Raw genomic sequence first — 26,520 nt, 5'->3', positions numbered from 1 at the left:
CCTGAATCGCCACTCTCGAAATTACGACGAGAAGACCCGCAGTGGTGGCAGTGGTCGGACCTCCATCGCAAGTATGGTGGTCATAAGACCGCCATACTCAGAATAAGGCCTTAAGTGAATCTGTTTAAACATTGCGGCCAATTAGGATAGCTGGCGGTAGGGCCCCTGCCCGCTATCATGGCAGTCAGGAGACTACCCAAAAGGTAGGCAGCTGCCCTACTACCATATTACAATTGTACCCCGGTGCTGGCAGTTGGAAAATTGCTAAAACTGTGGCTTGTGCTATGAGCCAGGAAAAGGGCCACAGCACAACCCACAGTGTAAAATAGCACTTTGTGCACATCCAATGTGTGCCAGTGCATGGATGTGCGTGGGGGCACTACATGTGCCCCCTGGACCACTTTGCAGTGTCCCAAGAGGGATGAGGTGCCTGTTGGGGGCTCCTAAAGTCCCTTTCCAACATGCTTTTAAAAATGCTGTCGCAAAGGGACATTGTTATCCCGACAGCGGTGTCTGCCTCAGCACCGCCTCTTGTCTGGACTTCGATTCCGACCACCGCCCCGATGGGATCAGATTATCCTACATTGTAATGCGGTGATCAAACCTACGGCCTGTCAGTGGTGAGAGGCCCAACATCATAATCAGGTCCTTTGTTTTTAGGATTGGAATTGGTAATTTCTGTCCAGTGAACAGTGCAAACTTCACTTTGTTATGACTCTGATGAAGAAGTCGATGTCTCAGAGTAATGAAGATTAAAGGTAAGTAATCAAAATGTAATGCTCATGTCAGACTTTTGTTTTAAGGAGCTTTGTAACATGTAAGCCTCACTTCAGCCCATCCTTTACCTTGTTTTGCAAAAATCCAAAGTTTGAAATTATCTCTGACAGAGTCAACTGCATTTAGAGTTGCCAGCTCATTTTTTAGCAGATTATTGCATCTCTTATTCAGCAATAATATTTCTTTTGTCTACATTCTTCTACTTATTGTGCCCATACAGCTCATTCTACTTCCTGGAATTCAACAGATTTACCGTTGCACTTACTTTGGGACTCTAAATTGTTGGATGCTTTAATTCTAGTGTGTTACTGAAAGCAAATAAAGGTTTTATTCATGTCACTGTATATTGTATTAAATGTGCTGAACCTTTGTATGAATAGATAAACTTGGACCGTTTTAAGGATAAGTTTATTAAAAAGAGGAGAAATAAATATGATGAATAAGTATTACATGGGTAAAATATGAATGAATAAATAAATAAAATGACATGTTCTAGCTGAATAAAGCATGAAGAAAATACATTTAAGCAGTATGAATACATTAAGAGTATGAAAATCTGGTTCATAAAAATCTTAATACAATGGAGAATGCAAAGATAAACTCATTGTAATTAAAATATACAATCATGCAAATATTACCAAGTTAGAATACTGAATAATTGTATCAAAGAAGAAAGGGACTTCTATGCGGACCTATTTACTTTAACAAAAGACAACAATGGTTCTATACTACCACAATAACTTCATAATATATCAACTGTTTGTACACATTTCATAGCATTTTATTATAAATATCGGACATTTTATAAGTTTCAACACTTTTTATTATACATCAGAAAATACTTTTTTTTGTATATGCAGACATATATCTCTAAAGAGTAATACCACAATATAAACAAATATGATACATATAATAAATGTTCCCAAATATTTGTTTGGTGTATCGCTCCATAATAATTGACAGTAGACATCCCAAAAAGACACTCATTTGGCTGTTGGGCAGACATGACAAGTCCCACAAGAATGTTTTCCTAAGATCGGTGGAAGCAAGTCCATAGTGCTTTGTTCCCAGACTTTAGAGGGTGTTTTGGTTCAACTGTGAACTAGTTTGTCTCTTAAATTGGGGTTCCTTCTAAATGCCACGATGGGTTTTATAAGTGCCATGCTGTCTTCCTTCGTGTTAAGAATCTTCCATTTCCTGTTTAGGATCTGTTGTATTTTGTTGTTATTATTAGAGTGGTTAACAACACAGACAAGTTTTTCCAAGGGCTATTTTTCCTTCCCACTGATCAGACTGTCTCTATTGCAGTACTTAGCCCGTTGTATGGATTGTCTGATCAGGCGTTTGGGACATCCTCTGAGCATTACCCTCTTTTGGGGTTGCTCTGCATGTATCGTGAAGTCACGCATGTTGGTACAGTTGCGCTTGATTCTTAAAAATTCCCCAAAGGGGATTGAATCTTTTTGGCAAGAAGGGTGGTAACTAGCGTGTTGTAACACCGCATTTTTGGCTGTAGGTTTTCTGTAGTGTTTGACCTCAAGTGGGAATCAAAGAGAGGGGCTCGTTGTAACCCGAAGGGAAATCAAGCACCAATATACCAGTAAGTAAAGAAAAAAGTTTTCTCAGCGGGAGATACAATAATCTTAAAGCCAAACGGAATTGCAGACCTGTCTCACTTAGTCCTCAGTCACTCATTCAACTGTCAGTCTTGAGCTCGGGAAACACTCACCAGAAAGGAACTAAACAATATCTATATAAAAAAATGCATTTTATTATAAATAAAAAGTGTATATGAATATGCTATACAATACTAATTAAAAACACATTTGATATGCAATTAAAAACCACCTAATGTGGACATGGAGAAATCATGGGAAAAGACATTTATATTTGTCTTAATCTTTGTCAATTTGGACCCCTGTTTGACAACACTGGGAAGGATTTTTTCCTTATAACCAATAGGATTGTTGACAACACCGAATTTGACACTTAAAGTTGCGTCGATGCGTTTCAGAAGCCTTGTCTGATTATAGCCTCCTTCCTCAGAACAATATCTATAGTTTTCTCCAAAAACCGTATCTGTTTATCACCTAATACACAAAGTAAAAATAAACAATATGTAAAATATAACTTTTAACCTAGAGTCAACATATTCTAAGTTTGCATAACAATGTCATCAATAAAATTCATGAGCGTAGATCTACACGTTAAGGCCTAACACATTATTTACATGGCTCCCTACATTGACATGAAAACCTGTCAATACTGTCAATACTTGTGTATAGAAGATAAGTGGTGATAAAAATGTAGGGAGCCATGTAAATAATGTGTTAGGCCTTAACGTGTAGATCCACGCTCATGAATTTTATTGATGACATTGTTATGCAAACTTAGAATATGTTGACTGTAGGTTAAAAGTTATATTTTACATATTGTTTATTTTTACTTTGTGTATTAGGTGATAAACAGATACGGTTTTTGGAGAAAACTATAGATATTATCCTGAGGAAGGAGGCTATAATCAGACAAGGCTTCCGAAACGCGTCGACACAACTTTAAGTCTCAAATTCGGTGTTGTCAACAATCCTATTGGTTATAAGGAAAAAATCCTTCCCAGTGTTGTCAAACAGGGGTCCGAATTGACAAAGATTAAGACAAATATAAATGTCTTTTCCCATGATTTCTCCATGTCCACATTAGGTGGTTTTTAATTGCATATCAAATGTGTTTTTAATTAGTATTGTATAGAATATTCATATACACTTTTTATTTATAATAAAATGTATTTTTTTATATAGATATTGTTTAGTTCCTTTCTGGTGAGTGTTTCCCGAGCTCAAGACTGACAGTTGAATGAGTGGCTGAGGACTAATTGAGACATGTCTGCAATTCCGTTTGGCTTTAAGATTATTGTATCTCCCGCTGGGAAAACTTTTTTCTTTACTTACTAGTGTTTGACCTCAATACTGTCTTCTCCGCTCATAATCTAGATATCTAAAAATTCCACTCTGTCACGTAAGTATTTTGCCATGAACTTCAAATTACAGTCACTTGAGTTGAGCTATTCGATGAACTGTGTCAGATGAAGCTCATCTCCTGTCCAGACGAAAATATATTGTCTATGAACCTATGCTAGACTTCTATATTCTCAAAGAAAGAGCTATTTCAATAAAAATATGTTTTAGTTCAAACTCTCCCATGTATGTATTTGCTACACTAGGAGCACATTAAGCTCCAATGCTGGTGCCCTGTATCTGTTGGTAGAGGTTGTCTTTAAATTCAAAAAAGTTATAAGGCAGGACTATATCTAGACATTCCAAGATTACATTATTGGGTCTCTCCCCAGGAACTCTAGCCAATAGAGTTGCCACTGCCTCCATGGCTAGATCCTTGGGGATATTAGTAGACAAGGATTCTATGGCTAGAGTTACTAAGAACTGTGTCTCACAATTGAAGGGTTTATGTTTAATGGTCGCTATCATGTATCCAGTGTCTCTGTTGTACGATTCCTACAATTTGGTCAGAGGACATAAAAATTAGTCCACATATTGGGAGAATGGCTCAGTGCAAGAGTTGATAGAGGATATGATAGGTCACATGGGCGCTTTCTGTATATTTTTGTGCTTTTTGGGGACTCCATACATTGCAGGGATGACTGTGTTTAAAAATTCCAATTCTTTTTGGCATATATAGCCATCCATGAAGGCTTTTGCTGTGCTTTCTTCTTTTTAGGTCTACCAATGTTGTTCTAGGCACACGTTGGTAGCGCTCAGAGACAGCTAGCATAGTTTCCATTTTTTCTGTATAGACGTCACTGTCCATCACCACTATACCTTCTGCTTTGTCACATGGCTTGATGGTGATGTGTTCATTGTTTTGTAAACTTCCAAGTTTTTGTGAGTAACAAAATGATATAAATTAATTTCTAAATAGATTTGCTAATTTCAATACCCTCATAGACACAATTTGTTTTCAGACATCCCACGTTCTCTTTTTGAATTTTAACCGTCTTGGTCGTGAGGAAGGTGGTCATACCACTGAAATGCACGTAGACCATTACATTCTTTGTAGAAGTGGTTCCTGGGAGCCAAATTCATCAATCTGGTTGCTTTTCAACATTCCAACTTGGTTTTCCCAGTTAATCCTCAGGGGGATACAATTTTATTATGTATGTTGTATGTGAAATGTGGAATGGTAAGAATGAGGTTTGAATGAGGTTGAAATATGGGTAATGATTGATGACAGTGAGTTTTAGTGTATTTTGGGATGTCTACTGACAATTATTATGAAGTGATACACAAAAAGAAATATTGGTGAAAATGTATTATATGTATCATATTTGTTTATATGTTGGTATTAATCTTTAGAGATATATGTCTTCATATACAAAAAAAATATACAAAAAAATATTTTCTGATGCATAATAAAAAGTGTTCAAACTTATAAAATGTCTGATGTTTATAATAAAACGCTATGAAATGTGTAAAAACAGTTGATATATTATGAGGATATTGTGGTAGAATAGAACCATTATGGTTGTTTGTTAAAGTAAATAGGTCGGCATAGAGATCCCTTTCTTCCTTGATACAATTGTTTCCTCCCTCCTCTTGGACCTAAAAGTATTATAGGGGGGGCTTTCTCCCTTTGAGAATACTGAATAATGTAATTTCCAATATAAAGGAAGTCAAGGACGATTACTAACTTCTTGTAACAAGGGAGTGGGAGTAAAAGATTTTTTTGTGCAATCATCTAAAAAGTGTATAATAGGAGACCATAGTTGTAATCGTTTTTTAGCAAGAGATATAGGATTTACAAAGGCTGTGTCCAATCTATGGTTATGAAAATAATACTTCAAAAAATTGTGTTTCTTAGGAGTAAAAATTTGTGTTGAAAGGAGATGGGTAATTACCGGGTACATATCTCTGAGAATGTAAGAAGTATACCCTGTTCAAATAATTCATGCACCCAAAGTAAACCTTTACTTCTCCATGTTTTCCAATATGTGGGTTTATTGTTAACAAGTATAAATTAATATGCCAAATTGTGATGCAAGGAAGATATCAAAATCATGAGCAACCGGGTGAAGGAGAGTGTCAGGCCTTTGCTCCTCAGGATTGGATTGATGCTCAACAGGGACCCACCTCTAGATCATCCCAAGTCTGGCTCTGTGTGACACAGACTTTTAAGGAGATCAAGCGGGGGAAAAAATAAGGTAGTCCGGAGGGGAACAGCTGGGCAACTGGAGCTGGATACCTGTAATATATAAAGCAGGGAATAAATGGGAGAGCCACTCTAGCTTAACTACTCTCTCAATTACTAACGTGATGTTTCACACCCACCTGAAGACTTCAACGGGTGAGATGGAACGAAGAGTGACAGAACAAGCTTCTTCTCACTTCCCAGGCTTTCCTGCTTAAATATATAAAGAAGACCATAAATATGCCCCTTCCTTCCCACCACTATGCACAGGGTTTCAAAAGTACCAGTTGTAAGGAAGAACATACACCACCTACCCACTGAGAACTGGAAGAGAACCTAAATGCCAATGAGGGTTCCTCTCGCCTGTCACTGTGTAAATAAAGAACATTCCCCTCCGAGGGTACAGGGAGAAATTGTACCAGTTAGTACCCAAAAACACCCTAAGAGTTTCTCAACCAACACGGGAGTCAATTAGGGTATTTATCCAGGAAAATATGACATAAATGAAACTATTGCCCAGCGAAATCAAAAACGGAGGAGAAGGACTTATCTCCCCTGCAGATACGTCTCTGCAGAGAAACAGCAGAACGACTCCTTCCTTGACGTACACGGACACTTGGCAGCAGTATCCGACCAAACCTCCGAACTCAGCCGAGTCGGAATCAAATGTTAACAGTAGCACAAAGTACAGTAATAGCACCACCCCTTAACTCGGGGAAAACCTGTAGCTGGAACGCGATGTGGGCGCTTCCTAAGCCCCTCCGAATAATCCACAAGAGCGGAGCAGAACTGGGTTCCCAAACGCGGGAGAACAGCAAACGGAACGGGCGCTTCCTAAGCCCCACCTATCAATCCAGCGGGTTTCCAAAAGTAATCCGGCGTGAGCATACCTCTGCCCACCCGAACAAGCACAACACAAAGAAGTGTTCACACAAGCCTCCTGCATGAACGTCAGGTTCGAATAATCGGCAAGGCGTCTTCCGCAAATGCCGTGATATCCTGTTTTCCTGGTCGCGCATCGTCATTCTGACGCGCCGTGAGAGGAAACATGGGAAATGTAGTTTTGTTCGTGTTCTAACTAACTACGTATTGCAGGCAGTGATTTACCGGCGGCCGGGGATTCCTGACAGAACACCCCCCCTAAAATGACTCACTGACTGCCTCCAGGTTTACCGGGATGAGACAGATGGAATTTCTTCACCAACCTAGGGGCATGAACAGCACCAGCAGGTTCCCAAGAGTCCTCCTCAGGCCCATACCCTTTCCATGCCACCAGATATTGGAGCTGACCCCTCACCCTACGGGAGTCCATGATGCCCCGCACCTCGTACTCAACGTCCTGTTGAATCCTCACAGGCTCAGGGGGTTTTGATCGAGGACCCTTCGCTGGTTTGAGCAGTGACACATGGAATACAGGATGAATCCTGAAATGACCTGGAAGTTTCAGTTTCACAGCTACAGGGTTGATGTGACGAATCACCTGGTAAGGGCCAATAAACCTGGGGTTGAAGACACTATATTTGCGGAAGCGAATATTTCTAGTGGACAACCATACCCAATCACCCTTGTTGTAAAGAGGACAGGATCTACGGTGTTTATCAGCCTGCACTTTGTATTTCAGTTTAGCCTTTTCAAGATTTGCCCTCGCCAGCAGTACGGTTTTTCGCAACTGAACTAGCCTGGTCTGTAACTGTGGGATCGGGACTTCGGAAGATGGGACACTCAAAGGGGCGAACCTAGGGTGAAACCCATATGTGCAGAAAAACGGGGAATAAGATGTAGAAGAGTGCGCGGCATCATTATATGATACCTCAGCCGTCCACAACCAATCAAACCATACCTCAGTAGTAGTATCAACAAAACATCTCAAGTATTGCTTGAGTGTTTGATTCAACCTTTCGGTTTGCCCGTCTGTCTGGGGATGAAAGCTTGTGGAAAAGGAAGAAGCTATGCCTAACCTGTTGCACCACACTTTCCAAAACTTAGCGGTGAACTGGGCTTCCCTATCCGAAACTATAACCTTTGGTAATCCATGTAACCTGACGACGTGAAGGAGCAATAGATGAGCAAGTTGGCTAGCAGTTGGGACCCCTTTACAAGCAATGAAATGCCCCAGTTTAGTCAAATAGTCCACAACTACTAATATAGCTGTCATTCCCTGATCTTTAGGGAGACCAACCACAAAATCCACAGAAAAGCTCTCCCAAGGACTCACAGGAGTGGGCATGCTTTGCAGAAGTCCTTGTGCTGGACGATGGTCGCTCTTGGCCTGAGAACAGGTGTCACAGCGCTGCACCCATGCAAAGACATCTGGACGGATGGTAGGCCACCAATACGTGCGTAGCATTTTCTCCAACGTTTTCTTTCCTCCTGTGTGACCTGCACATGGCAGACCATGACACCATTGAAAAGCCTGTTGTCTCAACGCTAACGTGGGCAGGAGCAGCTGTGAGCCCTTCTTTGGCAGGCCTTGGCGGATTTTCCACTCAGGATGTAGGCGGATCCATGTCTTCCAGATAAAGGTTTGCATACCTTTTTTGACTTTGTTAAGGAACTCTTCGGTGTGTACCGCTCTTACCACCTTCTTGGGATCAATGATGCTTTTCTCTGGTAAGACCGCCACGGATGGGTTGTTTTCTTGACGCGATAGTGCATCAGCCTTCCGGTTATCACAACCAGGACGAAATGTTACCATGAAGTGGTATTCGGCAAAAAACAGCATCCAGCTTAGCTGTCTAGGAGTAAGGTGACGAGCAGCTCGCATAAACTGCAGGTTACGGTGATCTGTGTATACCGTGATTTGCTGAGAGGCTCCCATCAACCAATGCCTCCATTCTGCGAAAGCGTCTTTGATTGCAAGCAGTTCTTTTTCCGCAATGGTGTAATTACGCTCAGCTATGTTCAATTTTCGAGACATGAAGGCAATGGGATGGAGATGACCAGTACTCTCATTCCTTTGGGAGAGCACTGCACCAACAGCTAGTTCGGAAGCGTCTGCTTCTACTACAAACGGGAGTTTCGGATCAGCATGGGTGAGCACTGGAGCAGTAGTGAAAGCATGTTTCAATTGTTCAAAAGCTGTTTGTTCTGTCAAACCCCACACAAAAGGAGTGTTCTTCCTAGTGAGCTTAGTAAGTGGCGCTACCATGTCCGAGAAGTGAGCTATGAACCTCCTATAAAAGTTCGCAAAACCAAGGAGTCGTTGAATGTCTTTGATGTTGTGGGGTCTCGGCCACTCCACGATAGCCCGCACTTTTCGTTCAGCCATAATTTGCCCTGAAGGAGTGAGCATAACTCCAAGGAATTCAACAGTGGTGACATGGAACTCACACTTCGTTAACTTACAATATAGATGATGCTGTTGTAAGGCGTGAAGGACTTGAAATACATGTGTTTGATGTTCCATCTCCCCATTGGAGTAAATCAGGATGTCATCAATGTAGACGACCACGAAGATGTCCAGAAAGTCTCTCAATACTTCATTCAAAAAGAATTGAAAAGAGGCTGGGGCATTGCAAAGCCCGAAGGGCATCACCAGGTATTCAAAAAGCCCGTACCGTGTTTTAAAAGCAGTCTTCCACTCGTCGCCACTCCGTACTCTCACTAAATGATAGGCTCCTCTTAGGTCCAATTTGGTGTAAATATTGGCGGATCTCACTTGCTCCAATAACACCGGTATCAAAGGGAGCGGGTACTGATTTTTTATTGTGATGGCATTTAAAGCCCTGTAATCGATGCAGCAACGGAGCTCCCCGTTCGCTTTTGGGATAAAAAAAAGCGGGGAAGCGGCTGGGGATCTGGTGGGACGAATGAAACCCAACTTAAGGAGGTCATCCAAGTATTCCCGGAGATGTGTAGTTTCGGGTTGAGATAAAGCGTAGATCCTACCACAAGGAACCACAGACCCAGGCATCAAATCTATACGGCAGTCGTATTCACGATGCGGAGGGAGAACTTCCGCCTTTACTTTACTGAACACTTCTTCAAACTTCTGATAGCAATGAGGTAGCGTTACTTCTTTCTCAGCGGCCGTGGAAATAAAATGAGTGGCTGCTAAAGACATGGATGGTCGCGAAGTCTCTCTCAAGCAATGGTCTTGACAATAAGCAGATTGAAAATGCAAGGACTGATCCGTCCATTTGATGGTGGGTTCATGTTTTTTCAGCCATGGAAGTCCCAAAATAACCCCGTATGTAGGGGCATGAATGAGGTCGAACAAGATGTTTTCTGTATGATAGTTCCCATACCACATTTCATATTCGGGCGTATGTTGGTTGATTGGACCAGATTCCAGTTCATGTCCATCTACTGCAAACACTGCCTCCGGAATAGATTTGGTAACGGGAATTACCCCCAACCACCTAGCTTCTGCTTGATCCATAAAACAGCCAGTGGCACCAGAGTCTATCATGGCTCGAATGTTCTTGGGAGAGTTGTCTATCCATAACTCCAAGTTCAAGAAGAACAGGCGGTTTTCCACGTAGTCCTCCTCTGTGACTGAAGGGATAAAATGAGTGCTCGAGTTTCTCCCTTCTGGTAAACTCAAGCGTTGGAGTTTTCCGACCCCTTTTCTACTGTGGATCCTGCCACCTGTCCTGAACGATAACGCCCGCCCTTAGGTTTCACAGGGCACTCCCTTAAGAAGTGTCCTTTCTTTCCACAATAGAGGCAGAGCCCAAACTTACGGCGATGTTCTCGTTCACTCTGGATTAGGGATGCCCGAACTGCTCCGATCTCCATAGGTTCTGTTTTTCCTTCGGACTTCTCCCCTGTGACAGTCTTTTCACCCAAGAGTAAAGGTCTGTCCTTTCTGTTTTGTTCCCCTTTTCGTTCCCGTAGACGATGGTCTAAGCGTAAGGCTAAATCAATAAAGGCAGCACATGTTGTAGGTTGGGGTTCGACTTGAGCGATGACATCTTTAAGGCTTTCTGTGAGTCCCTGGTAGAACAGAACCATTTGTTTTGCTTCGGGCCAGTCGGTTTCCGCTATTAGCCTCCTGAAGTGGTTCAGGTAGGTGACTAAGTCGGAAGAGCCCTGTTTAAGGACAAGTAATTCTTTATCTGCTGAAAAAGTCTCAGCTCTCCTATCAAAGGTTTTTTCGAACTCATTTCGAAATAGATCCCAATCATAAAGAATAGCGTCATTACTCTTCACTATGGGAACCGCCCACTGAGCGGCTTCTCCCCCCAGGTAAGAAATCAGGAAAGAAACCCTGGCTTGGTTAGTCAGAAAACACTTAGGCTTACAGGTGAAGTGTAGCAATACCTGGGTCATGAATACTCGTACTTTCTTTCTATCACCCAAAAACCGCTCAGGAGGGGCTAAAGGAACAGGGGAAGGCATTTCCACCACTACTGAGGCAGGTTGAGGGGCAGTGGCCCCTGCATCAAAAGGGTTACGCTGCGAGGCATCAAACCGAGCCTGCAGTGCGGCAGTTTCTTGACGAGATGTGGCTAGTTCTGTTTGCACCAAAGCTAGTGCAGCCAGGACATCATCCAAGGTGGCCATCCCTAATTCAATCCAACCAGGAAGAGAAGAACTCGTGGGCCGATTATTCTGTCAGGCCTTTGCTCCTCAGGATTGGATTGATGCTCAACAGGGACCCACCTCTAGATCATCCCAAGTCTGGCTCTGTGTGACACAGACTTTTAAGGAGATCAAGCGGGGGAAAAAATAAGGTAGTCCGGAGGGGAACAGCTGGGCAACTGGAGCTGGATACCTGTAATATATAAAGCAGGGAATAAATGGGAGAGCCACTCTAGCTTAACTACTCTCTCAATTACTAACGTGATGTTTCACACCCACCTGAAGACTTCAACGGGTGAGATGGAATGAAGAGTGACAGAACAAGCTTCTTCTCACTTCCCAGGCTTTCCTGCTTAAATATATAAAGAAGACCATAAATATGCCCCTTCCTTCCCACCACTATGCACAGGGTTTCAAAAGTACCAGTTGTAAGGAAGAACATACACCACCTACCCACTGAGAACTGGAAGAGAACCTAAATGCCAATGAGGGTTCCTCTCGCCTGTCACTGTGTAAATAAAGAACATTCCCCTCCGAGGGTACAGGGAGAAATTGTACCAGTTAGTACCCAAAAACACCCTAAGAGTTTCTCAACCAACACGGGAGTCAATTAGGGTATTTATCCAGGAAAATATGACATAAATGAAACTATTGCCCAGCGAAATCAAAAACGGAGGAGAAGGACTTATCTCCCCTGCAGATACGTCTCTGCAGAGAAACAGCAGAACGACTCCTTCCTTGACGTACACGGACACTTGGCAGCAGTATCCGACCAAACCTCCGAACTCAGCCGAGTCGGAATCAAATGTTAACAGTAGCACAAAGTACAGTAATAGCACAACCCCTTAACTCGGGGAAAACCTGTAGCTGGAACGCGATGTGGGCGCTTCCTAAGCCCCTCCGAATAATCCACAAGAGCGGAGCAGAACTGGGTTCCCAAACGCGGGAGAACAGCAAACGGAACGGGCGCTTCCTAAGCCCCACCTATTAATCCAGCGGGTTTCCAAAAGTAATCCGGCGTGAGCATACCTCTGCCCACCCGAACAAGCACAACACAAAGAAGTGTTCACAAAAGCCTCCTGCATGAACGTCAGGTTCGAATAATCGGCAAGGCGTCTTCCGCAAATGCCATGATATCCTGTTTTCCTGGTCGCGCATCGTCATTCTGACGCGCCGTGAGAGGAAACATGGGAAATGTAGTTTTGTTCGTGTTCTAACTAACTACGTATTGCAGGCAGTGATTTACCGGCGGCCGGGGATTCCTGACAGAGAGCATCTAATATCTTACAGGAGTGTTTAATTATTGGTGTGGAATTATTCTGTGGTTTGCAATGAATGAGCGGTATTCATGAAATGAGAACGGTGTTATAAAAGAGACCTCAAGATCAACCCATAGGGGGAAATCAATTGATTGATCAGAAACCCATTTCGATAGCTGCTTTAATTTAAAAGCTCTATGATGATTAAAAAAACAAGGAAAATTTACTCCACCTTTTGATTTTGGCTGTATCAATTTTTTTGTCAACATCCTTAACTTTTTATTTTTCCATAAAAATGCTGTAAGGATAGAGTTCATCTTATGAAAAAATGTGGCTGGTATATGAATTGGTATATTAGATATCATGTATAAAATAATAGGGGTAAGCATGAATTTGATGGTGTCCAGACAACCCCACCATGAAAGATGGATAGGATGTCATTTCATAATGAGCGTTTCAAGTTTATCTAGGCATTTATCAAAATTTAGAGGTATGGATGTTTTAATAGAAGAAGTAAACCATAATCCAATATATTTTATGTGTTTACAATTCCATACAAAGTTGGAGATGTTAAAATCATCTTTAAAGGTGTATTTGGTCATGGGTAGTATTTCACATTTCTCATTATTTAGTTTGTAACCCGAAATTAGTCCATAAATTTGAACCTCTTCCAAAAATGCTGTGAGCGAAGTCTGTGGTTTAGAAATGAACATTTGTAGATCATCAGCATATGCTGCTAATTTAATCTGTTTTGAATTGGATATGAACGCTGGTATGGAATGATTTTGGTGAATTTTGGATAAAAAAGGCTCAAAATCTAAGTTGAAAAGAAAAGGGGATAAAGGGCAGCCTTGACGTACTCCTCTTTTTAGGGTAAATTAAGAGGACATATGTCAATCGCAAAAAATAGCTGCTCTGGACTAAGAATAGAGTAAAGCGATTAGGGAGAGGATCTTTGGGCCAAAACTGAACTATTTAAGGGTATGAAAGGGTTATGAAAGAGAAACGGCCAATGAACTCTGTCAAACGCCTTTTCCACATCTAAGGCAATTGCCACTAGCGGATCTGAGTAATGTGATGTCCTTGATAAAATGTCAAAAAATAAGCATGTGCAATATAACAACCCTTAACAAAACCTGATTGTTCTGTACCTAATAACAAAGGAAGGTGTGATTCCAATCGTAAGGCCAATGCTTTTGAAAAAACTTTGTAGTCCACATTGACTAGGGCTCTAAGTCTAAACTTTTTGCAATATCGCAAACCCTTACCATCTTTCGGAATTAAACATATTAGGGCTTCTAAAAAGGAACCTGAGGAGTTACAAGATGTAGTACAAGAGAAAATGAGAGTATGCAAGTGCGGGAGAAGTAAATGGGCAGAGTGTAAATAAAATTCAACTGTAAATCCATCAGGACCCAGAGCTTTATCCTTTTGTAAAGTCTTTAAAGCATATAACAATTCTATCTGTATAATGTCAAATTCTAAAATGTCCAAATTCATGAGGGGATTTATATGTTTCTGGGTTGAGGAGAGATATTGGATAATGTCATCTTCATTTTCTGATGTATAAAAGGTTTTATAGAAATTTACAAATTCTTGGAGTATTTCAGAATCTTCAAATTTGGAAATCTGGTCTTCGTCAATAGACTCAATTTGAAGTTTGGTTTGTTTAATCTTGAGATAATTAGCTAGGAGTTTGCCCGATTTGTTTTGGCCGCCATAAAACTTCACACTAGTTTTTAATAAATATAAGATTTTTCAGTAGAGGTCTTATTAAAAGCAATTTTTGCAGTTATAAGTTCTGTTAGACATTCTTTCGACTTAGAGGTATACTAGGAATGTTCTAATCTTTTAATTTTACTAATTAATTAATTAATTGTGGGTTTGTAATGTGCTAGAATCGACTCCCGAAGGAGTATCTCTGCGCAGTAGACCGCTGGGGAACCCGCCCTGGCTTTCCCTGTGAGATGGTCCCTACTGGGTATCTCCAAGGTGAAACCAGGCATCCCCGGCGTATGTGGGGGGCCGTTGTGGAGATGAGGCAAGCTAATGCCCAGAGTTGCCGAGTGTGATCCCTGGTTAGAGTAGGCACCGAGATGAGAATTATCGAGTCTGCTGACCCTGGTCCACGACCCTGCCGCGTCGGGAATTGAACCCTGGTCCCGGGCCGTCCTCTGCTCTCAGGTCTGCTGCCTCTAACCAGTGAGCCACACCACTCCACTAAAAAGGTTGTTATTCCAAATTCGAGAAATTTTACGTTTATTGGATACATGTGATAATAACATCCTAAGACGCAGCTTTGAAGGCGTCCCAAATTGTATGGAAGGAGATATTATGTTTGATTGCTGTGAAAATAATCTTGCAAGAAGAAACAAAAGAAACATTGAAATTGGGGTCTAGAAGTAAAGAATTAGTAACATGCCATCTTTTGGGTAGTACTGATTGGTGTAGGATATCCAATTGAAGTAAGTATGGGACCTATAACAGGCAAGCGCAGGGATTGGGAGACATTATGTGAAATAAAAATATGGTCTAGTCTAGATTGTGTATGATGAGGTGGAGAAAAAGAAAGTATATTCCTTTTGTGGAAGGGTTAGAAATTCTTCAAGCGTCTAATACATTTCTCTGATTTATAGTTTGTAAAAAAGCTTTGCGTGTCTTATATAAAGTAAAGAAAGTCTTAGAATTGCAATCAATAAATGAATCAATCACTTGATTAGAATCCCTTGACAAAATAACATTCTCTGAGAGGTTTTCTATAAGGAGTTGAGAAATTTGAGACCAAAAAGAAGCATCGCCATTAGTAGGAGCATATATATAAAACAATGATACTGGAGTTTTCCCTATCATAAAATTTGTAACTAGCCATCTACCTTCACTGTCTGATTCCTGAGAGATAAGTTTGGCATTTAAAGCTTTATGACATAATCACACCATTTCTTTAACCATCCCCTGGTGAGAAAAACCTCACCCACACAACTTTTTTAAGCTTTAATGATTCACTTTCCGTAAGATGGGACTCTTGTATTAAGGCTATATTAACATTCAATTTAGACGAATATGATAATACTTGTTGCCTCTTAATGGCCGAATTTAGGCCTCTGACATTCCAAGTGATGATTTTTAAAAACATAAATGAGACATACAAAATGGGTAGCAAATTGAACCAGTAATAACTTGTATATCATCAAAAAAGAAACTCTCAATACGTACAAAGATAAGAACTATGAAAACCAGTAGATGTAAAGATAAAGAGAAAATAGAATAGAGGAGGAAAAGTTGATAGAAAGAAGCATTATAAAGGAATAAGTTAAGAAGAAAAAAGAGATTTAGGAAGGAGGAAGAGGGCTGTTAAACATAGTAATAGAGAAAAATTGCTCCTACATAAAGTCCAAAACATATAAAGGGTGAGGGGGGATATGAGACCACATGGAACGATGACATGTTAGGACTCCATAAGGTGAGGCAGGGCAGACTCCGGGATACACGACAAATAAATGGGTAAGTCAACAACACGAAGAAGGAACCTGTGAATGGAAAAAAAAGATTAATTAAAGCCATCAAAGTATGTTATTAAAGTAAAACAGTTTCTCTAACCTTAATACAAATAATATTGGATTATCACCTTATAAATAAATCATCTAAGTAAATGTTAAAAGCTTGAACTCCTAAATAGAATAGAAAGGAGTTATTTGAAACAAGTGTTAGAAGTGTCCATTCTTTCTGGGCAATGCACATTAAGAAAGCTTTTTAGTTTGACTGGATCTTCATAAGTGATGGTATTGCTATTGAAAGTCACTTTGAATAAGCAGGGATGGAATAGACCAAATCTTGCTCCAATTGAGCGAAAAGCTGGCCTCATGGCTAGGAATTCCTTGCGCCTGTCTACTGTGGACTTTGCAGAGTCCAATGAGAAAAAAAGCTGGTTACCTGATGATGAAATTCATTTCAATGATCTGACTGCTGACAATACCTTGAGAAGGTCAGTATATTCAAGAAAGTTCATATCTCTGTTTCCTCATATTAGAAGACGTTGAGTGAGGAGGACCCAATCTATGAGAACTTTGGATGTTTAGGATAGTACCCTCAGGCAAGTTTAACATTGTGGGCAAGAACGTTTTGAAGAAGCTAATAGGGTCAGAGCCTTCCAAACCCTCTGTTAAACCATATTTATGCAGATTATTCCACCTATTTCTGTTCTCAAGATTTTCAATTTGCCTCTGTAGAAAAGTGACCTGAGACTGAAGAGCTTCAACTTTGACACAGGATGATCCCAGAGATTCCTCGCTTTGTTCAACCTTAGTGATTCTCTCTTTCATCTTCGCCCAGCCATTCGTTAGAACTTGTAGTTTGGAATTTGTCTCTTCTACAAAAGGGCATAATGCACAAATTTCCTCCAACAGAAGATCCATGGAGACTGATGAGGTTTGCTTTGGCGGACAAGGAGGATCCTTTTTCAACCTTTTAGTTGATGCTTTATGAACTGCGGAGGAAGCATTAACATTAGATGTAGAAACATTTAAGGTGGCAAGGTTAAAGAGGCATCCATTGTAGAAAAATGAGCACCAAGATTTGAGCAAACTATAAATGCACGATTCGTGGGAACCAACAATGATCTTACTTTTTTTCAATCTACCCATGCAAAGGGCGGTCAAGCCCAATACTCAGGATGAATAAAGTTCTGAAATACCAAGTATTCGCTCAAAATGTCAATAAATAAGCAGTCTCGTTACATCTGGTAATTGTACTGCGCCACACACTTCAATTGGGAACGTGCCGCTTAACAGCATGAAGTAATATTCTGATGTATCACGACTCAGAGAGGTATAATAGAGATTCTAGAACATGTTTACCAATATTCTGTGCAAAGCGCAGTAAATTGTTAACTCAATTGCATGGTTATCAGCTTTAGCACTCAGTGAAAAGTTTAGGTATTTAGCATCAAAAAGTCTTGAGGATCGCTTGAATGATTTTTGGTTCCCTTTCAATTCACATATAGAAAAATTCAGTAGTTTATATTGAGGAATTCAGCTAAACTTTGAATGTAGAGTGCATAGAAAGAAGGGTATTGGTGTTTAAGCACCAAAATAGTTTCTAGATCAGGCTTTAAAAGTGAGGAGCCTTACAACCATTTTTAAAATGGTAATTCAAGAGGTCCCCCAGCAGCCGAAGCATTGCAAAACTATTTGCCCATAATGAAAGAAGGAAAAGTCATCAGAGGTTAAAGCCTCACAGGGCGAGTGATTCCTCTCACCTCAGGAGCACTCCTAAAATGCCGGCCATCACACTGCTCCATGAGGAATCTGCAGAGTCTGCCTTTGATGTTCCGACCTCTGCGTATGCATTTTGGCCGTTAGTGTTCTCCTGAACACGCCATGAAATCCTTCATCTGCACTGCCAGCACCCATAGAGCAACGGAAGCACCCCCATCCTCCTCGGGTGCTAGCCACGCCCCCCATAAACTTAGGCTTTTAATCATTTCATTATAAAGTGATTGCTACCAAGGCCATGCCTTTTCCTGGTCCTGTCTGTAAAATTATTTCTATTACCGCACTCATTGGAACACCTTTTCTTGGCCCCGGGGGTATAAAAGGGTGCATGTCCCCTCCCAAATCTTTTCCTGAGTCCTGAAATCTGTAGATAATTTGAGATACACCTCCTCTTCAGTAATCTTTGCCCTAGTTCTTGTGATTTTAGGTTTGCCTCATCAGTGAGACAGGTTTTACCTCACTGCGGAACCCTGAAAAAATATGAGAAAAAAAAATTCCTGGTTCTCAAGAATGGCATCTCCCCTTATTGGCATACCATACGAAGGAGCAGCACAAAGCTTGTTCATTAGTACTCACGCTGATGAACAGTAAGGACTTAACCCAGAATGCATTTTCTTTTCTCTTTTTTTCATCTTCTGTTTCTTTACATATTTCAGACATTCCCTGTGTCTGTGCTTAATTTTTCCTTTTCTCTTCTTTAGTTTACTATTGGCACATGGTCCTGCTACAGAGGTTGTGAGGTTCTCGGTTTCAGGGCCCTGTTACTTGACTGAGAAATGTCCTATTTGAGAGGAGATGCTGTTCTCAATCAGCTACCATCACCCATGCTGTTGTGCTCTACCTTTGTTGTACCTGCTTTTTTCCCTGAGAAGGCCGTCTTATTCTTCCCTGGCTACAATGCCTGCTAACGAGGAGGCAAGTGCAGGTAATTAAGTGCTCAGCTTGCATTTTACGTAGTATACTGCACACATATAAGTCACTGTGGACTCCCTGTGCTCTGGATAGAATATACCTCAGATGCTAAGGAGGTGGGTGGCACAGCCTTCCCAGGCTTATCTCCCAACCTTTTTTCTGGTCGTGATTTGCCTCTCTCTGACCACACAACAATGTCTGCTTATACATCTTCATTATGTGGGGACTCAAACGGGGTTGAAGCCTCTCTGTATCTGTTTTCCAAGGTCTGCCTGTGCAACAGTGCAGTAAGCTGCTCCAGCACACCTTTCCCTGGCCTTGGCTGCTCTACCAGGGATGAGCGGCTCCACATAGACTGGCTGGTCATGCTAAGTTCCTAGTTTGTGACTCCAATTTTGCGTAAAAAGATCAGGACCGTTGTGGACTAGAGGGTGGACTTTGAAGATCTTCCTTATCTTTTGAAGCTTCTTTTTTTCTAGCTACTGTGCTTCCTTCTAAATATGTTCTTTTCTCCCATTTTGCTATTGTCTGGATCCGGGGCCCAACTGAGAACCTAAAGCAGCCCTGGCAATTAATTTTGTCGGACCAGATCCTCAGCACCATTCTGCCCCCTGTGGGCAGCAAAACTGGCCCTTACTGCTGAAAAACGGCCCCAATCCATCCAGTCTCCCGGGTAAACGCCCCATGCCCGATCCTGTAAATCTTTGCTTTACGTACGCTGGCAGAACAGCATAGTACGTTTTTTGCAGGTCAGGAGTTTGCGTCCACCTAACCGATGTCTCTAAAAGAAACTGCTCTATATGCCACTCCCTGTCCTAGGTTTACCTGCTGGTGAGATCTGTGGTAGTATTCCATCAGTAGTTCAGTCTTTCTCTTTGTTTTTAAACTATTCTCTCAGGCCAGGCAGATGCTTTTGCCAAGTTTTCATTCGGTATTTGTGGAAGAGCTTCTGTCCCACTGCTCCTGCACATCTTGGCTGTGACTGTGCTTCTCTCCTTAACATCATGGACAACAGGCCCAGTTCCTATCAAATGTTTCCTTCTTTTGCCTGTATGATTTCGTATTGGCAGTTCGTCATCACCTTTTGGATGCGTCCTTGAATAGGGGATGATTCCCAAATAGCTATTTGGCGGCAGCAGCCATTGAAGGGAGTCTGGCATTTAAGGCACCGCCTAGAGGATTTCCTCTGGCTTCCATGGAGGACCATTTAGCTGTTTGGTCTGGAACATCCATCAGGGTGGAGTCATGGTTTTACCACTGTCTCTGCTCCCCTCTCTTTCTACTTGGGATAGTCTGCTGTTGAGTCCATTCCTCCTTCCACGTGCCTTCTATGCATGATTATGTAATTTCATCTCTGCTCTGCCTGAGGCTTGTCAGAGTCCATCTATGGGCCTAGTCTCTGTCCTGGAGCACCTCTGTCTGTCCTAGATTGAATGCTCAGTGTGGTATCATGGGGTCCATTCTAGGGCCGTTTTCTCATCCATAACTAGTGACTCATCCCCAGTGCACAGCATGTACTTACTTGTCCGTGCACATGTTCTATTCTGCCACTTCGGTGGCCTCTTGGGATGTTTCTCACTGTATAGGGAGGCAAGGTGGAAGTGGTCCTGGTGGCGTTTGGAGGGCCCACCTGTCATTGCAATCCCTTTCTGCTCTCTGTAGCCAACAGAATATTGCAACGCGTTACAAAAGACAAAATTAGCAAAAAGGAAGGCTTGAACCCTGCGTGGCGATTAGGAAGGGAAGAACGAATTCTTTCGTATTTATTTCTTTGTTGGCGAAATATATACCACAGTACAAGTGTACATACACAATTCAATGTCATTTTTTCAAACACTGGATCGCTGAGCAGACTTTTTCGATCTCCAGTCATATTTAATACTTTGGGAAAGGAGTTTTGTTTCCCACACTTTAACTGGTGTGGCACCCGCACAACACTGGGAGATGCTATTTTCTCTAAAGTAGGTAGGCGTGCGGGTGTCATTGTTTATAGCAGGACGCTTTTCTCACCACTTCCTTTTTAATGACATACACGGATTTGGCTGCCTCGCCCTGATCTCCCCTACATTAGGGCGGGTGGCATCTCTTCATGGACTAGGAAAAGGTCAGCACTCGGCCGTGAGAAAAGCAAGTTCATTGCGTTACAAAAGCGCGCCAAGGCCCTGCTAGCCGGCTTCATTCAGAACATGCGCACATAGGGTGCTTAATGCTTTTATGAATGACCCAAAGTTATTCAAACACATTATGTCATCGCGGTGTCTTGGCAAGCAGAGGCAAGTGGAAGCGGAGAAGACGGCAGTGAAAAGGAGCGGTCTGTGCTGGGAAGAGCGCCAATTTATTAACTGGAAGTTTCCCATTAATAACTTGTAGCTGAGCCATTTATATTTAAGGACTCCACTGGGGGAAATCCTAGTAAGTGAATTGCAGGCCCTCGTCAGTAGTTTTTTTTCTGTTTTTTGTTCATGAGACCATGGACATGTTTATGAAGTTGTTCAGTGACTGAACATCTGTGTGAGTGTTTTCTGTTATAGCAGTTGACGAACCCAGTCCCGTACAGAAAAACTGATGTACAACACAATATGTTGTTATTTGAAAGTAGCCCAATCCCATTAAAGCCTTGTTCTCCAACTCTCTTAGCTTAGTAAGTAAGGGCCTGAAGATCAAGGGCACTTTACAGGTGCAACATGCGATTTGCTAAATCATAGGGTTGATGAATACAGGGGGTGAGAGATGCACTCCTTAGTTATGCCATTTCATCCATGTTTACACAAATTCATCAATGTTTTAAACTATTATCCTTCTTTTTATCATTTCTGATTTTATTTAATCAACCCAATGCATCAGAAACTCTGGAAGACACAGTGATCAGCCATATCAGATAGAAGCTGCTATGGGACGACTATGACAAGGAAGTGAAAGAGGCAAAGGAAAAGCAGAAGCCCAGGCATACTCCAGGACCGTCTCGACCCAAGAAACCGGACCAGCCTGTCTACCATCCACGCCAGGGAGATTCCCCTGATGAAGGGAATTCTGTTCCCGAAATGCATTGGGTTGATGAAATAAAATCATGACATGTGGAAACCTTTCTTGTTCCTGAGCCTTTGTGTGAATATCAACGTTAAATAAGTGTTATGGATAAAATGAATTGAACAAGAGTCAAGTAAGGAAGATGAAAAAAGAAATGATAAAAAGAAGGATAATAGTTGAAAACATTGATTGGCGTTTAACTCATTGGATTCATACAGAGTTTTTGGCTGTGCAGCTTGGTGGAACCTTAGCTGGCTCCCCTGTGACTTGGTATAAATCATAGGGTTAGCCACAGCATAATACCCTATTTACATTTACCAAAGCCCTTGTACAAGTCGGAAAAGGCTTTTTGACCCGGGAAGGGGCTTTTGCGACCCTGTCTAAATCACAAATACGAGAAGCACAAAAGGAGTCATAATTTGCGATTAAGAGCAGAATGTATAAATGGGCCACAGTTGTGGTCACAAACCATTGGCCAGATACTGGCAAAGAGTGTGGCATCTGATTTGCAAAAGGGGAGTGTCCTGTGGAAGATCTTCCCATTTGGGATTTGTGAAGGTAGCCTCAGACAGAGCACGTAGAGGTTTCTAGGACCACTGCCTGTTGTCATTGATGACTTCCCAAATAGTAAACTTGTTTAAGTCGAGCCTAGCAGTAGCGCATATGCGCTGCTCGCTCGGCGAGACTGCTGTCGTAGAGTATAGGGGAAAAGCAGCACTCATTCTACTCCCATGTTTTTCATTGGCTTGTGTAAATATCTTTGGTAAATGCTGCCTTCGAATTCGTTAATAGGCTTGTTATTCCCTCCTTAGTACGGCCTTGTCTTCATTTTTACCCTCCCATGGCGACTGGCCCTTTTATTTCAGTTGTTAAACTGGACCTGTTATTTAGATCTTAAGCACTATTAATTTTATTGAGTTTTTGTAACTGCAGGCCGGACATGAATGCTTCAGCTGAAACCACTTGTGTTTTTTTAAGTAGCACAGCCACCCCCGTAACATGGGCGTGGGGGCGCCTGCTTACAATCACTTTAACCCCGCATTATCTTGTGCCTGCTCAAACACCCCCAAGTAAAATGGATTTAGAAATGATTAGCAAATGAAGTCATGTGAATTCCAGGTAGCACATAATCCTGTGCTGAAGGTCTGAAGTGGACAACAGCACATCTGTGTTACGTGTCATCTGTACTAAAGCCACCTGATGGGTAGTTTTCAAAAGCCTGTTTTATTAACAACACCACAACCAATGCCACCAGCACCAACACCACCACCACTAATACCACCACTAATACCAACGTCACCGCCAATACCACCACCAATACCACCACTGCCAATGCCACCACCAATACCACCAACACCACCACCTCCAATACCACCAGCACCACCACTATCACCACCATCAATACCACCACCTCCACCACCACCACCAATACCACCACCACCAATACAACCACCACCACCAATACTGCCACCACAAATACCACCACCACCAATACCAGTATCACCATCAATACTACCACCAATACCAATACCACCAATACCAATACCACCACCACCAATACCAATAGCACCACCACCAATACTACCACCACCAATACCACCACCACCAATGCCACCACCACCACCGATACCACCACCACCAATACCAGCACCACCAATAACACCACCATCACCACCAATACTACCAATACCACTGCCACCAATACCAATTCCACCACCTCAGCGCTTCTTGCTCACTAGTAATAGCATGGGCACTGTATGACGCCGGAGCTGTAGCTGAGACCAACCCACCCTACCTCCATGCCTGCCATGAACCACTGCCCGCGCTGCACCAGGAGGTGAAGCCAGGGCCCTACTACAGCTGGAGTGTTTTTTATAAGGCCAAAGATAGCAATGACATTACGCAATGCCACACTGCACACTCAAATCACGGAGAGGGCAGGAAATAGCCCCCACCCCTCCCGCTCTTCCTTTTGAGCTGCGACAGTGTTATCACAGCGCAAAAGGTGTTGGAGCGCTTTGTTAGTGTTTATAGCTCAGATCATATGTAAATTCTCACTTCACACTTTGTGTAGTATACAACACTCACAAATCTTCTTCACTGCACTATTTATCACTACTTTGAAGACGTTGAAGGCCAGTCTCTTCCTCTTATCTTTACATTCTAACAAGCGGTCGAGAAGGCCCTTTATTGCAATGCAATAGGTCTCGCATTGGCGAGAGTTTAAGCAATTGGTATTGTAAATGTCAATGCCTTTTATTTATGTTCTAAAACCCAAAACATGAATACAAGGCATTGTCATTTACAATGCCAATAGCTCAAACTCACGTGAATGTGAGACCTATTCCATTGCAAATGCTGTTTTTTAAAGGGGCACAGATCAGCTGCTTTAAATAATGTTTCCCGCTTTGGAATGCAAAGGAGGAGCAGTTCTGCTGTCGCTAGCAAGGCTCCATCTAGGCAAATAGAAGCGGTCACAGGAGATCACAAATTTTGAGCTCCTTAATTAACCCTTTCCATGCTCATGACAAGGTCAGCTCGTCATGAGGCACAGTGGAGCTGTGCTTATGACGAGCTGAGCTCGTCATGAACTCAGGCATTTTCAATTTTTCAACACAGGAGGGGAATACCCCTAGCAGCCAAGGTGTTAATATTCATTGGGCAGGACATTTTACAACCACCGGTGAAAGAACAATTTGAGCTGCAATGTGTCAGTACATAGGTCATATTTCAAATTGCATTCACAGTCACATACTAGTTGATGTGTGAAAATTGCACAACCCTGATTTGAGATTGGAATACCACATTGGGGCACTAATTCTTTACTGGTAACTGAGACCAAGTATAGCACCTACCATTCATGGCTGAAAAGAGTAAAAGGAAAAGGATGTTGTGTAAGGGCCAGAGCTACTAAATTTGGAGCTGAGGTATCAAATTTGAGTCCCGGTGTCCGCTCAACATCTTGTGATTCTGGGCAAATCAGTTAATCTCCCATGTGCCTACCAAAAAAAACATGCATTAGTAAATGCATTAGGTTTTGCCTATGTGATTAATACTTTTATTTGTTGTAAATTGTAGCTTGCTGAGCAGTTGCACAATATAAGTTACAGAAAATCTGTTAAAGTGTGATGACTTGTTTATCTGCAAAAAAGCAATATATTGTGCTGTTGGTAGTGATATTATAAAGTAGGGAGATGAGTAAATGGTGGGCGAAGGGTGCATGGCCCAGCCAGCCAAGATGGCGGATGTGCCCAGCTCAGGCTCTGCGAATCGGCTCAAACCTCAATCGTAATCCTAACCAGAGGGGCCACCAAACAGAGCCTTAACTGTTGAGCATATCACGGGTTACACAGTTAGCACCACAGAAGGCTCATCTCCTACATGGCAGCACCTGAAGGAGTGAGGGCTGTCTAATGGCCGTGAGGCTGTAGAGACAGCCACGTCATACACGCCCGACCCATCCTCTTAGAAGTGTCTGCAGGTGCTGAGGGGTGAGACCAAGTCAGTGAAGCGGCTCCCAAATAACATTGTTGCTGCGTGGTGGGAAACACTGAGGCACCCGCATATACTAATGGGAAGAAGTCAGGGCAGCTTCAAAGCCAATCCACTGGCCCTAGTGCACCTGAAGCGACTGACGACGTGGAGCTGTGCCACTGACATGGAACCAGTGAGTACCAAGGTGTGCACGGTGTACCCGCCCAGTAAATGAGGATCCAACGCTCCCTCCGCATAGAAGGCCGCCCACTGGTAGCGACTATTTGGAATCAGACTTTTGACACTCCCCCCTCCTGTGACGACGATAGACATAAGAAATTCCAGGTGAGCAATGGTAGGATGGGCACCCAATCGGCAAATGAGAAAAATAGCGTGCACTGTGCACAGAGGTGAAAGACAAGTCCTCCCCCATCCGCTCCACAGCAGTGGACATCTATGCATGACTGAGGCCGAATCCCTCCATAAACCCCCGCAGTGAGTACTCAACTAGAGGAGACGGACTCAGATGCCGCCACTCCCAAGAAGATACCCAACTATGTCTCTGTAATAGCCATGTGACAGTTGTTTCCCACAGGGACCCAGTGCATCATCTGGGGCTCTTATTTGGGGACTCACGCAAGGACTCGCCAAATATAAAAACAAATCCCCACGGCTCAGTGGAGCACGACAGACCCTCAAGAGTTACATTAATCATAGCTGCACCTCCTACAGTTGCACAGACCTAGTATCATGGCTAGAGAAGCAGAGTAGAAGATAAGTCCACTAACTGCCCCCATTCAAGCCCTTTCCAAGAGACCTGGGGAAGAACTCAAAGCACGTACCATAAGGACCCGAACAATCCAAAGTAAAAAGCGCACGCCACTCAGCACCAAAACCGAGATGTGGCTCTGCGCAGCAAGACCACCAAGTCCACCAAGTGACCTTGACAATGCTAGGCCTCCACCAATTGGGAGATTTAAATGCTCACTCTCCCCAACTATACAATAAGGTCCTGCTTAAAGACACGTGGCCCGGCCCCCCTTGTAGTTCCTAAGCTGTCCCTGAATCAGAACGGA

Source organism: Lissotriton vulgaris, chromosome 2_1 (assembly GCF_964263255.1).
Source record: "Lissotriton vulgaris chromosome 2_1, aLisVul1.2, whole genome shotgun sequence".
Taxonomy (NCBI): Eukaryota; Metazoa; Chordata; class Amphibia; order Caudata; family Salamandridae; genus Lissotriton; species Lissotriton vulgaris.
The sequence above is the reverse complement of the archived record's forward strand: the minus strand, read 5'-3'. Positions refer to the sequence as shown.